Here is a 12,246-nt window from a genome sequence, read left to right on the forward strand (position 1 = left end):
ACTGTAACTCAGAACCGCATGTCATTCATTCATGGCTGTCGCTCTTCGTGTCTGTCCACGACCCCTTGAAGTTGGGAGCTCAGGGGGATGGGGACTATGGTTTAACTGTCAGTAGGGCTCAGTATAGAGCTGGACACAAAGTAAGCATTGAAAAAATATTCCAACAGGGTATCTCTGCACACAGTAGGTGTCCAGTACGGTGCTCAGCACACAGTAGGTGTCCAGTATGGTGCTCAGCACACAGTAGGGGTCCAGTACAGTGCTCAGCACACAGTAGGTGTCCAGTACGGTGCTCAGCACACAGTAGGTGCTTAGCAAATGCTGTTGACAGTTACCAAGAATTAATGGTTTGACGTTACAGATGGCTGTGTATGCTGAAAATAGCCAGAAATGTTTGGGTAATAATAATGATGGCATTTATTAAGCGCTGACTACGTGCAAAGCACTGTTCTAAGCGCTGGGGAGTTTTACAAAGTGATCCGGTTGTCCCACGGGGGGCTCACAGTCTTCATCCCCATTTTCCAGATGAGGGAACTGAGGCCCAGAGAAGTGAAGGGACTTGCCCAAAGTCAGCCAGCTGACAAGTGGTGGAGCTGGGATTTGAACCCATGACCTCTGACTCCAAAGCCCGCAATTTTTCCGCTGAGCCACGCTGCTGCTTTGGAGGTGGAGGAGAGAGTCGAGGGTGATGGGTGGTCCGTGCTGGGTCACTGGGGGAGAGTCAGGGATGGACAGGGGAGGGTTGGGGGGAGGATGTGGGATGGTTTGTGCTGGGTCACTGGGAAGGGTCGGGGGGAGAGACGGTCCACTCATAAGCACGGAAGGGGGTGTCCAGAAGGGTTACCAGCCCATTCATTCATTCATTCTTTCATTCAATTGTATTTATTGAGCGCTTACTGTGTGCACAGCACTGGACTAAGCACTTGGGAAGTACAATCAATCAATCAATCAATTGTATTTATTGAGAGCTTACTGTGTGCAGAGCACTGGACTAAGCGCTTGAGAAGTCCAAGTTGGCAACATCTAGAGACGGTCCCTACCCGACAGCGGGCTCACAGTCTAGAAGGGGGGGACAGACAACAAGACAAAACATATTAACAAAATAAAATAAATAGAATAAATATGTACAAATAAAATAGAGTAATAAATCCGTACAAACATATATACAGATATACAGGGGCTGTGGGGAGGGGAAGGAGGTAAGGCGGGGGGGGGTGGGGAGGGGGAGGAGGGGGCTCAGTGTGGGAAGGCCTCCTGGAGGAGGTGAGCTCTCAGTAGGGCTTTGAAGGGAGGAAGAGAGCTAGCTTGGCGGATGGGCAGAGGGATTGGGGGCATTCCAGGCCCGGGGGAGGACGTGGGCCGGGGGTCAACGGCGGGACGGGCGAGAACGAGGTACGGGGAGGAGATTAGCGGCAGAGGAGCAGAGGGTGCGGGCTGGGCTGGAGAAGGACAGAAGGGAGGGGAGGTAGGAGGGGGTGAGGGGATGGACAGCCTGGAAGCCCAGGGTGAGGAGTTTTGGGCCCATAATCCCTTCAGGCCCCCCACTGCCCCCGTTGGGGACTGAGTCCTGGCCGGACAGTCCAGAGGAGGCGGGGGAGGGAGTGGAACTGATGCTAAAAGCCTTGTGACAACGGGAGACAGCTGGCCCTGGACCCCGGCTAAGACATAGCCAAAAAGGCCTCCCGTGGGGGAGACGCTTTCCTGGCACCGGACCGGTGGGCCAACAGGCCCTACCGCAGCATGGCTTCTCCCCGCTCAGAGCACAGATCCTACTGCTGAACAGAGTGGACGCCTGTGGCCTGTTAGGCCAATATCATTCATTCAGTCAATCAATCGTATTTATTGAGCGCTTACTGTGTGCAGAGCACTGGACTACGCGCTTGGGAAGTCCAAGTTGGCAACAGATAGAGACGGTCCCGACCCAAAAGCGGGCTCACGGTCTAGAAGGGGGAGACAATAGCCCCACTTCTGGAGGCCGGGCTTCCCGGGGTACTTCCCAAGCGCTTAGTCCAGTGCTCTGCGTACAGTAAGCGCTCAATAAAGACGATTGAATGAATGAATGAATGAGAGACCGCACCCCAGGGAGCTCCCCTCAATAAAGACGATTGAATGAATGAATGAATGAGAGAGCGCACCCCAGGGAGCTCCCCCAAATCCCGGGTCCCCAGGGCCTGGGGGAGACAGGGAGGGGAGGAAGACGAGGAAGTGCTTAGTACAGTGCTCTGCACACAGTAAGCGCTCAATAAATACGATTGATGATGAAGTGGGCCCACTAGATGGTGCTGCTGCCGCTTCCAAAATTCCAAGAAGTTTTCCCACAGCGTGGGAAGAGGCAGGGATACATCAGCAGCGTGGCTCGGCGGAAAGAGCACGGATTTGGGAGTCAGAGGTCATGGGCTCAAATCCCGCCTCCGCCACTTGTCAGCTGGGTGATTTGGGGCAAGTCACTTCACTTCTCTCTAGATGTTGCCAACTTGTACTTCCCAAGCGCTTAGTACAGTGCTCTGCACACAGAAAGCGCTCCATAAATACGATTGATTGATTCTCTGGGCCTCAGTTACCTCATCCGTGAAACGGGGATAAAGACTGTGAGCCCCCCGTGGGACAACCTGATCACCTTGTAACCTCCCCAGTGCTTAGAACAGTGCACATAGTAAGCACTTAATACCATCATTATTATTATTATTCATTCAATCGCACTTATTGAGTCCACAGTATGCAATGACAGCTTACTGGGTGCCAAGCACTGTGCTAAACGCTGAGAGACATAAGGGTATCGGATCAGTTCCAGTCCCCGACTCTCACGGGGCTCCCAATCTAAGAGGGAGGAAGAATAGGGATCTCATCCCCATTTTATGGATGTGGAAACTAGGGCACAGCAAATGCAATGCTAAAGCTTTGAAACTCACCCCGCCTTCGGCCCCACGGCACTTATAGCCTTAAATTCTGACGCTTTCCCTATCTGTAATTCATATAATGCCTGACCCAACTTGTACTTCCCAAGCGCTTAGTACAGTGCTCTGCACACAGTAAGCGCTCAATAAATACGATTGATGATGATCCCCTTCTAGAACGTAAGCGCCTTGATGGCAGAGATCACGTCTACCAGCTCTATTGCATTACATACTCTCCCAAGCACTCAGTACAGTGCTCTGAACGCAGTGAGCGCTCAATAAATACCACTGATCGTCTATCACCCCCACTGCATTACACTTTCAAGCACTCAATGCAGGGTTCTGCATACAGTAAATGCTTAATAAATACCACTGATTCCATATCTACCAACACTTGTACTACACTCTCCCAAGTGTTTAGTACAGTGCTCTGCACACAATAAGCACTCAAATTCCACCAATCAACCGCCTACCAACCCTACTATATTACACTCCCAAGCTCAGTATGGTGTGGAAGCAGCCTAGTGGACTGAGAAAGGGCCTGGGAATCAGGACCTGGGTTCTAATCCCGGCTCCGCCACCTGTCTGCTTTGTGACCTAGGGCGCGTCACTTCACTTCTCTAGGCCTCAGTTCCCTCATCTGGAAAATGGGGATGAAGACTGTGAACCCCACTTGGGATATGGTCTGGGTCCAACCTGATTACTTTGTTTCTACCCCAGCCCTCAGAACAGGGCCTGGAACGTAGTAAGTGCGTAACCGGCGCTATTGAAAAAAAAAAGTGCTTAATAAATACGATTGATGGGTATCTACCAACACCATTCATTCAATTGTATTTAATAATAATAATAATAATAATGATGGTATTTATTAAGCACTTACTATGTGCAAAGCACTGTTCTAAGCGCTGAGGAGGTTACATGGTGATCAGGTTGTCCCATGGGAGGCTCACAGTCTTCATCCCCATTTTCCAGATGAGGGAACTGAGGCCCAGAGAAGTGAAGTGACTTGCCCAAAGTCACCCAGCTGGCAATTGGTGGAGCTGGGATTTGAACCCATGACCTCTGACTCCAAAGCCCGGGCTCTTTCCACTGAGCCACGCTGCTTCCCACTGAGCCACGCTGCTTGAGCGCTTATTGTGTGCAGAGCACTGTACTAAGCACTTGGGAAGTACAAGTTGGCGACTATTGTATTACACTCTCCCAAGTGTTCAGTACAGTGCTCTGCACACAATAAGAACTCAATAAATACCACTGATCAACTGTCTACTAATCTCCCGTATAATAATAATAATAATAATGTTGGTATTTGTTAAGCGCTTACTATGTGCAAAGCACTGGGGTGATAGAAGGTGATCAGGTTGTCCCACACGGGGCTCACAGTCTTCATCCCCATTTGACAGATGAGGTAACTGAGGCACAGAGAAGTGAAGTGACTTGCCCAAAGTCACACAGCTGACAAGTGGTGGAGTCGGGATTCTACCCCCACTCAGGACAGTGAAATGCACATAGTAAGCGCTCAATAAACAGCACTGATGGATTGATTTAGTAGTAGCAGAAAGAATTACGAAGCGGCTCTCTGGTTCTCCTTCCCAACCTCTGCCGTCCAGTGCTAAGCCCTTGTTGGCGCTGATCCGCGGAATGAGAGTGGCTAGGACCCCCCGAAACCGCCCCGCACGAGAATTGGGCGACGTTCCCGGATCGGACCTTCGCTGCACCGGACAGTAAGTGCTCAATAAATACGATTGAATGGATTTCCAATCGGAATAAAGCTGGGGAAAGGAGCCGGCGTGACGGGGTCGGGATGGATGAGCGCGACTGGACAATGCCCCCAAAGATCATCAGTCATCAAACCACATTGGTGGGGCTGGAATCCCACTGGTTCGGGGGGTCGGGGGCAGCAAGAGGGACTCAGGCCTCCCTCTCCCCGCCCACCGGCTGACCTCCCCCTAGTTGCCCCCCATCCGTCCCCTGAGTCCAACACCAATGGACTAAAGAACTCAGACTCGGCCTACCTCCAGTTCACACATGGATCCCTCCTGCTCCCGATTCACCCGGCGACGCATCCCCCATTCGCGTCCCCCCAGTGCCCGGGGGAGACAGGGAGAAGGGAAGGAGAGAGGGAAGACAGACCCCAGGCCCCGCCGCCTGATTTCTTGGAAACTCGGACGCCGAACGTAACACCCTCGCCCCCGTCGCCCCGCTCCCCGGCAACCGATCCGTAAAGACGAAAACCCGGTCGGGCGAAAACCGTCCCTTTGATACGAATTAACGACGTTCTCGTCCATTCACTTCACGCGACAGCCCTCCCCGGCATCACAAACGCGGCCGCTTTACGTTTCTCTCGCCCCTCCGCTCCGCAACACGTCGAACGATTCCCGGCACTCATCAGTTCCCGCTCCGCCCGGACCAGGCCCTCGAGGGGCAAGCGGCACCGACCCGTTCGACAGGTGGGGAGGCCGAAGCCCAGAGAGGGTAAGCAACCCTCTTGGACGCACACAGCCCAGGACAGACTTGGGCCTTTGACTTCCGAACGCCTTCGCGCTTTCCCCCACGCCAACATCCACCCGGCCCCGACATGGATCAGAAGAGCGAGACCGTGACCGACCGTTGGGCCCGCGGTCGTACCAGAAGGGACGACACAGAAACTACTCCGGGGGACGACGACCACAGCCGAGCACCGTCCCCGACGGCGAAGCGCCGACGGAGACCCCCGCGGCTCCCACCCCCGTCCTTCGCTTCCTCGGCCCAGCTTCCCCCGTCCCACGCCCGGTGGGAATCGTTTTTCTGCTCCCCCTCAGGCCAGACCACCTCAAAAAAGACAGCCCACGCATTCTTGTGTTTGTATAAAAGATATTTACTTCAATTATCACACCTAGGGTGCTAGTGGATAATAATAATAATAATACATCATGTGAGTTTCATACAGTGATATTGCTTCTCCATATCATATAAGGACCGTTGTACAGTGCTGAGAACATAGCATATCATATGGCTAACCGAACCGAGACAGAAGAAACAATGCTATCGGCCGACACGAAGGAGCCGCTCCCCGCCGGCCGTATAAACTTTTACTTTCGTGTTTCAACAAATACCGAGAAATAAAATGTTACGAAAGATGAGTCACAGCAACACAACATGGCTTCTCAAAGCTACTTGTACAAAAATGACACTTTGTTTTTTGGTCAGTTGGGGGGGGGGGGTCTTTGTGAGGATTTTTTTTTCTTTGTCTTTTTTTGCCTTTTTTAAAATCGGTGATGGTGACTATAACAAACAAGCTCTAAAAACGTCTAAGACTTAGTGCGTTACAGAAAAAAATATAAAATACTGCTAAAAGTGTAAGACAGCACAATACACTGGGGTGAAACGGAGCTTATTAAAAAAAAAAAAGAACAACAACAAAAAAAATCAAACCAACAATAAGGTTCTCAGGAAAAAGTACACCGCTTTCTGTTGGAGTTAACCTTGTGCTCTGTTAGTAGTCAGGGTTCGAAAACCAAACTGCCCGTTACCATGGCAAGTAGTTATTGCACAAATGCAAAGCGTTCAATTTCTCCCTCAACAAAAAAAAGGGTGGTTTGGGAAGGGCGGGGGGGGGGGTGTCCCTTCTTCTCTCCCACGCCGCCTGGGCCAGATGGTCGCTCCCGATTCCTCGGACTCGTGTGTCTCCTCCGCGCCACGGGGAGATTTGGGGGGGCGGGAGGGGGGCAAAGGGGGGGTCCTCGTGAGAGGAGGCAGGAGATAGCTCGAGATATAGAAATGCATAGACTCTTCGGGGAAAGAAACTGGCCCGGCCCCCAGGATTTGGGTGGGGGGGGATCCACAGTTGGCTGGAGCGGAGGGGCTGGTTTTTATTTAGCGGAGAAACCAAAACAAGACTAAAAAAATACAAAAGACCCAAAAGGCCCTCTACAAAGACGGGCCGAAGGGGAAACGCCACGGCCCACGCGCTCCCACGTGTCCAGACACACGCACACACACCCGCACACAACCTCGGGCACGCCCCGTCTGGATCCCCCAGTTCACCGAGGAGGCCGGGCACCCCGCAACCCCCGCCGCGGCGGTCTTTGAGCCGGTCGGAACCGCGTGTTCTGCCCCGAGGTCGTCGCCGGGCCTTCATGGACTCAGACATTTTCCTGCAGGCTCTAGGAGGCTTTCGAGAGCTTGTTGCTACGACTCCGCTGCCGTCCCTCTCCCGCCCCAAAGCATGCGTCATCCCGGCGCTCAGAGGACAACTGGTCATTCGAAAAGAACTGGGAGGGACGGGAGCCCCCCGGGGACCGGGCTCGGCCGGCTCCAAATCGAGCCACCCTCTCCCAGGCTGGGCCCCGAACCGTCCTAACCGTCGATGGGCAAGGGCGGGGATCTCCCGTCGTGACCGGTGCCCGCCCCGGCCCGCTCTGACGGGAAGCCCACCTCCGAGGAGGGGCAGGGTTGGTGACGCCCGGGCGCCGAGGCTCCCGGCCACCGTCCGAGAGGACCCCGGGACGCTCGAGACGGAGTTTAGGTCATCGGGAGGCCCGTCGGGGCCCCACGGTTCCGATGGGAATGGCGGCGGGTCCCCGTAGGCCCGAGCTCTGAGGAAGAGGGCCTCGTGTCTAGGTGGGAAATTCGAGGGGCGAATCGGCGCCGGATCTACGTCAGGAGGGCGATGCGTCGGGGGGGCCTTCTTAAAAAGTCGAACGAAAATGAACAATTTCTATTGCACGCAGCTTTTACACAGTACTCTATATAAGTGCTTCTTGTGAAATTAAAGAACAAAAAAAGAATGAGCCACGCGGAGAAACGCCACCGCCCCAGTGGACTTTCTTCCGGGGTGGGGGCTGGAGTGTGGGGGGTGGGGGGGGGGTCCCGCTCCCTGGGGGTGGGGAGGCGCTGAGATCACTGTGCTTTAGGCTATGTTCACTGGAAACACGTGGTGGGGGGCAGGGAACGGGGAACATCGGGGGATAAGGCACCTTTCCTTTCTGAGGACAGAAAGCTCGATAAAATCGTTATCTTCCGAAAGAAATCAAAGCCTACGAATCACTAGAAAATGCCACACTACACGGGACGGGAGCAGCCTCTAGAATGATAGAAAACAGACGGAGGAGGAACGACGGAAAACCCAAAACGGCATCAGGACGCCTCTATCTTTGTCTACGCCGGGGAAGGGGAGGATGTAGAGGAAACAAGGGACGGGAGGGAGGGGAGGTGAATGAAATGGAATCGATCAAACGTTGCCTGGGCCCCCGCCCCCCTACCCGCCCTGGGCCTGCCATCTTTCAGCAACCTTTTAAGCTAATCCTGCTGACAACACTGACTCTACAGCTCTGCTCTTGGAGGGAACTAAGTACTTTGGAAAAATCGTATTAAAGCTACACGTCACTTTATATACACCAAAACAATATGTCTAAGTAACTCCCAGGGGCAGCCCGGGAAAGAGCCACTCGGCTCTTAGTTAAATGACTGACAGGGAAAAGGTGGATTTCTTCCTTCTCTTTCCCCATCACCGGGAAGGAACGGCGCGGGAGAACGGGGTGACGGAGGGGGGAGGGCTGGGGTCTCAAAGACGAGCCCGGTCTCGGGGCCTGGGGCAAGTGCCCGATCCCGGGGGAGATCAGTCCACCCCTAGTGTGGAAACACCGGCCTCTAGATCCGTTCTCACCGTCCTAGATGGGGGGACCGGGCCGGAAGCCCCGAGTAGAAAGGCTTCCGAAGGATCACGTTGGCAAGTCTGGGGGGTCTGAGGGGGCTTTCTCGGGACACGCGCTCTCTCCCGGGAGAGGCTGAGCTCTCCGGGCACCCTCCGGCCTGACCCAAGGATCTTTCTGTCTCTCCCCCACTCAGCTGCCCACCGGCCACACGGGTGGCTACCCAGCAATCGCCTAGGCGGCATCCACCCATCAAGGTTCCCATGTCACCCGGGAAACTCGTTCTCCAGTAGCGCTGGGAGCGGATTTTCCCAGAAATCCAGTACAATCACGGATCCTCCCATAGGGAGGGGCCTCTTGGCTGTGGAGCTCGGGGGAGAGGGAGGAGAGGGGCCTCTGACCTCCTTAATGAAGGGGAAAACTCATCCTGTGGGGGTGGCGGGGTGGGGAGGAGATGCACCTTCCTTTCCTAAAAATCAACAGACACAGAGAGACCCTTCAAGGCCTCAAGATTTGGGCAGTTGGCGGGGGGAGGGGGAAGAGGTGAATGTCTGCACCTGAGGAACAGAGGGAGAAAGATTCAAAACAGGCAAGACATCAAATCTCTTTAGAAACGAGCGGTCGGTGGGAATCCGAAAGAACGCACTTGGCGGTGGGCCTGCAGGGGAAGGGAGAGGGAACACCTGAGCTCGAACCTGGGACCCGTGCTCTCGAAAGCCTCCCTGCCAGCAAAGAATCGTGCCGGGCCAATCGCTGCTTCAAACCAAGAAAAGGGGAGCGGGGGAGGACGTTTCAAAAACAAACTGAAACGGTACCTGGCTTCTGTCACACTGGGCGAAATCCAAGAAGCTGCACAAGATGGAAAAGCCTTCTAATGCTTTTTTTCCAATAGTCTGACCCGTTCCCTGACATCTACGGGGAGGTCTATTGACAACTCAAAGGAAGCCACTTGCAACTGCTTAAAGTTAGATTCCAGTGAACCTCGAACAGCCAACGTTGTTCTCTTTGCGCGGCTAATGAGCTACTGATAACAGGGTGGCCACTGGAGCCCGTCACCTCGCTTGAGACAAGTCTTTAGAAGGCAAACCCGGCGGAGCCGCACTGTGATCGAACCGAATCGCACCCAAGTCACGGTCACTACGTTGCCCAATTCTCCCGCCACGTTCCGGCCAAGTCACGCCCACGCGAGGTACGCCGCTCCCCTGGTCGAATGTCCAAAGCCCTGATGTTACGCAAAGACCCAGACCCAACAGAGCTCCAGGCCTTACAGCAGTTGAGGCCGGATTGGGAGGCTGGCCGAACGCAGTGGGCCTAAATACGACTGATTGATTGATTCCTTTCGGGAGCCCGGAGGCTGTGGAGGGGAAGGTCAGAATCAACCCTTCGGTGGGATTTACTGAGTGTCTACTGTGCTCAGAGCACTGAACTGAGTGCTCAGAAGAGTCCAATAGAGCTGGGACTCTGCCACCCAAAGCTGGTGACTATTAGACCAAGGCTCTGCCTCACTGTCTAGGGCCCAGGCCTCCCACGGTTCCCTGGCTGGCAGAGGGGAGGGGAACGAGAGATCTCCCAGGACAGCACCCGGCAGCGCAAGGTGCGTGGACTCGGGCCTCTGGAAAAGCTCAGCAGGAGTCCAACTGGACAGTCGGTGGGGGCTCAGAGTCTCCCGGAAGCCGGCTCACGGATGCCGTGCTTTCCCGACGGATCGAGAAGCCAGATCGTCCTCGGCCGGGGGTGGCTTTCATCACAGAATTCTCCCCCTCTCAGTTCTAAGCCGCCAATTCTTAACCCTCCCTGTCGCTGAGTGCGGGGTAAGACATTAGGACTTGGGAGGCCACGGCTGGCGACCCTGACCCCAAGGGCAACTCAGCTGACCGCTGTTGCCTGTGGCCTCTCTCTGTCTCAGGCCTCCGGTTCAGCCCGGTTGGCCCCCGAGAACTGACCACTGCCTCGTTCCCCTCGAGTGGACGCCCTCCCCGGGGGCTTCACCGTGAGGGCCGTGAGATATTGAGACAGGAAAAGCAGAGCTTGCTGGACTGCAGCAAGATGCGGCCCTCCTCCTCCCCCCAGACGGGGTCCACCCCTTGGGCATCCGGGCCTCTCCGTCCGCTCCCTCTCCGATGCACCGGGGCCGGAGGGGCACCCTGGTGCCAGAACCTGGAGGGGGAGATTGGGGAAAGAGTCGTTTTCCTCCAAATCCGACCCCAGCATGAGTTTTGATCCCTTTGACGTGGGACAGCTGCAAAGGAATGTGGTCAGAGGGAGCTCGCCCCAGGCCGGGGTCAGCGCCGGGCAGATAGTCCTCCCTCCCGCCCCCTCGTCCTCAATCCCCGGCCCCCGGAGGAGCTCGGGCGGGCTGGGGGCCGTTTCCGTCTTCCCCCTGCCCCAAGCGGAGCTGAAATAAGTGCTCCCCAGTTCTGGAAACCCCCTCGACCACCCTTTGGGGGGGTCACCCCCTCACGCCTTCCAAGACCGAGGTTGGATGGATCTCCGGACCTCTGGTGAGACGGCCTCGGGGCTCCGAACGCCCAGGGCCCCTCAGAGCCCTCTTGCCCGACTCCTCTCCGATGGGAAATGACCGGGGGATCTCGGCGAGATCGCCGCCCTCTCCGGAGGACTCCCAAACCGGGCAGTCCCAACACGGAGCTCTCCCTGAGAGGGGCGGGGAACGGGACCGACCGCCCGCAGGCTGACCTGTCCTCAACTGAGAGGCCCAGGCAGGCCTGCCCGCGCCCCAGCAGGGAAGGGTACTGCCCTGCCCGGGACCGAAGGGCTCCTGGCCTGATCTCGACGCAGAGCCGCCAACCCGTCCAACCCCCCAGCCCCAAGGAGGCATCGACAATGGTCTGGCGGAGCATACGGTCAAGGGATAGTGTTTCGGCGAGGTCACCCCAGTGCCGGAAGCGGAGACCGGCCTGCCCGGTGGTGGCGGTGGTGGTGAGTGGATGGGGAGGGGTCCCTGGGACCCACAGATCAGGGGTGGCCATCTCCCTGGGAAGCCAATGGGCGCGGAGGATGGGGTTCGGGGTTCCTCAAGGCACTTGAATATTGCTCATCGGGATGGGAGAGATGGGACGGGGGCTCAGCTGGCGAGGCAGTTCTCGGCGCTGGTAACGGGTGTGCCGGAAACCATGCTGGTCGGGGGGACGGGGATGGGGGCGTCTCACCCAAGAGAAAGAAACTGCAGTCAGGAAAACACGCCCGCCCAAACGCACGTGAAACTGCACCGACCGATGGCATCCAACCCCCCAAGGTCCTCCGGCCAGAGCAGGAAGGCGGGGAACAGGGTCTCCTAGTCAAAGGAAAGAGAAATACAAAACCTCCAAGACCAACCGAAAGAACCCGAAACCGACCGCCCGGGGGGGCCGGGAGGATCTGGCTCCCAGGAGGTCCGATCCCAGTCTGCGTTCCCCAATTCCTTTGGGGCACAAGCGCCGGGTCTCCAGAAAGGCCCGGCAGCGAGGAGCGCCCGGTCTGCAGAAGCGGAGTCTCAAGAAAGAGCAGTCCCGCCTTTCGCACCAAAGTCCCGTGGCTGACCGTCCCCCCCAAAGTCATCCCCTCCCCGCCGACACCGGTCCCACCCGGAACTCCAACTGGGAAGCGGCTCCCCGGAGCCTCGGCTGACAACGACCCGACACGACCCGACGATCGGCGGGCCTGGCGCGCGACCTCCTCCCGTCCCCACGGCCGGATCGCTCCCACCCGTCCCGCCCGGCTCACCT

The sequence above is a fragment of the Tachyglossus aculeatus genome, chromosome 17 (genome assembly GCF_015852505.1).
Source record: "Tachyglossus aculeatus isolate mTacAcu1 chromosome 17, mTacAcu1.pri, whole genome shotgun sequence".
Classification (NCBI taxonomy): domain Eukaryota; kingdom Metazoa; phylum Chordata; class Mammalia; order Monotremata; family Tachyglossidae; genus Tachyglossus; species Tachyglossus aculeatus.